We start from the raw sequence: 2,716 nt of genomic DNA on the forward strand, positions 1-2,716 counted from the left end.
TCACATGGCTAGTAAGTGTGTCAAGTGTCTGAGGCCAGATTTGAACTCAGGTCCTCCTGACTCCAGCGCCAGTGCTCTATTCACTGTGCCACCTAGCCACCCCTAATTTGGTCATTTTTTTAAACAGCTAGGTGTATTTCCTGTTCTGAGATTGGGTTAAATTCCTTATCTGGCCTTATGATAGTTTGAGCATTTAAAAAATTTTTTTTAAGGTATTCCTCTATTTCTTTTGTGTTCTCAGTTTTGTTCACATTTAGATATGAATACATATTCTGATCACTCTTTAAATTTCTTCTGGTTTTCTTGAGATTTCACTTGTTTATTTTCTACCCTTTTCTTTTTAATCAGATTAGCTAAAGGTTTATCAATTTGGGTTTTGGTGTTTTTTTTTTTGCTTTTTGGAGGGGGGAGTCAGGGCAATTGGGGTTAAGTGACTTGCCCAAGGTCACAAGGCTGGCAAATGTTAAGTGTCTGAGGCTGGATTTGAACTCAGGTCCTCCTGACTCCAGGGCCAGTGCTCTATTCACTGCACCACCTAGCTGCCCCAAGGTTTATCAATTTCTAAGTCTTTTCAATGATTTCCCCTAGAGAGTTGCTTTAGCTACATCTCAGAAGGAATATTGATTCATCATTATGCTTTTCTTTTACATAATTATTCATTGTATGTATTATTTGTTCTTTGACCAAATAATTATTTAGGATTTTATTGTAAAATCTTCATTTGGGTCTGTATCATTTGTTGTGGTCCATCAACCAATGAATATTTTAATTGCATTTTACTCCTTCCTTTCTTCCTGTCTAGAGCACTGAGAGGTTAAATGACTTATCCAGAGTCATTCAGCCAGTTTGTGTTAGGGGTTAAACTAGAACACACATCTTCCTGTTTAAGAAATTATACTCCCAGATAAAAACACTTTTTTTTTTTGTTAGGGTGGGAGCAGGCTTTCATTCGGGTCAATAGAAAAGAGAGAGGCCACTTATTGGAGGTGTGATTAGGTATTAGAAACATTCTCTTTGAAGACTGTCCATGTGAAAATCTGGGGAGTTCTGCACTCAGGTCAAGTGGTTATTGTTAACCATTGCCTTTTCTCTCACTATACCAGTAACAATGCACTTTTGCTGTGCTCTCCTAGGCTTCTCTAATTGAAGAGAGTGGTCAGTCTCTGTGTTATGTAGTTAGTGAGGGTAAACCTGATGAGGGCCCCCAGTCTGATATCAAGATGGTTTAGGAAGGAGTCTTTTCCTTAAAGTCAAACTACTTAAAGTCAATCTACTACGTAGATGTCACCACAGATGAAAGATAGGCTCTCAGTTTCTTGATCTGTGAGCATTTAAGTTACTATTCAAATAAACTGAAAATGGGCCCTAGATTTCCACAAATAATGGCCTAGATTTCTGAGAAATGAAATTTAAAGTGTCTAATGGAAAGAATGTGAGACTGGCATCTAGCTGGGGTGCCAGTTCTGCTTCACAAATACTACATCTCTCTGTACTTTAGTTTCCACACATGGAAAATGAGAAACATAGTATTTGCTCCCCATCTATGTCATAGCACAATGATTAGTAATGTCTCTAACAAGCTTCAGACTCAGTGAAAAGTCCTACTTGAATAGAAAATGGTGTTCTTCTCATCACCTGTGTTATGTCAGTACCCACAGTTCCTTGGTTCTAGGCTTAAATAGAAACTTATGTAGCTACCTGTATGCCCGAATCCCTTTAGATTTTATCTCTGGGTGATGTGAGTATGCCATTCATTTACAAACAAAACAAAACAAAAAAACCTTTCTAACAGGCCCCACTACTAACATTGTCCTTTTCTTCTTAAAGCATTTTTGTGGTAATCACCCATGAAAAAATGAACACTATCAACCAGGAATCCAGCAACTGGCAAGCAACTAGAGTTTTGCATTATATTAGTCGGACTTTAGAAAAACTCAAACACAATCACACCCCTACCCCCTTTATTGTGGAAACTAGAAGTATTAATTTTAATGAGAAACTTTTTTTTAACCGCTCAGATAAACCATCTCTCCCATGAAACATCATGTCTGTTTCTCAGAAAATATTGTACTGATTGGGAAAATGGAAAGAAAGCTCATTTCGTGTGCTTCCCAATTACCAGGCTACATTAGTATTACTAAGTAACACTGTTTGTTTATGATTCCCAGAGGAACGCAAAGTCAGAAGCCTATGAGCAGTGGTTCAAGTCCAATTGGAGTCTTTGACTCTTTGGCATATGTTAGTTTTTAAGAGATTCCCAAGGATTGTACTCAACTAATTCTCCTTTCAGAGTAAGACCAAGAGAAGAAGGCTTCCACATTGCAAAGAGACGAGCATGTAATGTACTACTCTTTTATGCCATCTCCAGCTGTGAACACTCCTTACTCCTGAGGATACCACTCTTGTTGGGCCCTAATGAATCATATTCTCTCTTTCTTGTCTGCAATGAATTGGGAAGTCAAATTCTCATCAGGGGGCAGGTGGCTTTTTGGAGACTTGAGAATATTTAATTATATTTTAATAGTTTATACTACCTCAGTCATTCAATTTTGAAATACTGATCGATTTCTGATTTACCACTAGCTTTTTGAGCCCATTCATTGAACAAACATGGAACAAATTTGAGATACTCCTATCTGGGGTTTACACCAGGAAGTTACAATGAAGAACTGAAAATATTCATGTAATCCAGTTATAATTCTCTCTCTCTCTTTTT

Source organism: Petaurus breviceps, unplaced genomic scaffold (assembly GCF_028583685.1).
Source record: "Petaurus breviceps papuanus isolate PSGF00001 unplaced genomic scaffold, PetGlider_PUasm1.0 90977, whole genome shotgun sequence".
NCBI classification, from domain to species: domain Eukaryota; kingdom Metazoa; phylum Chordata; class Mammalia; order Diprotodontia; family Petauridae; genus Petaurus; species Petaurus breviceps.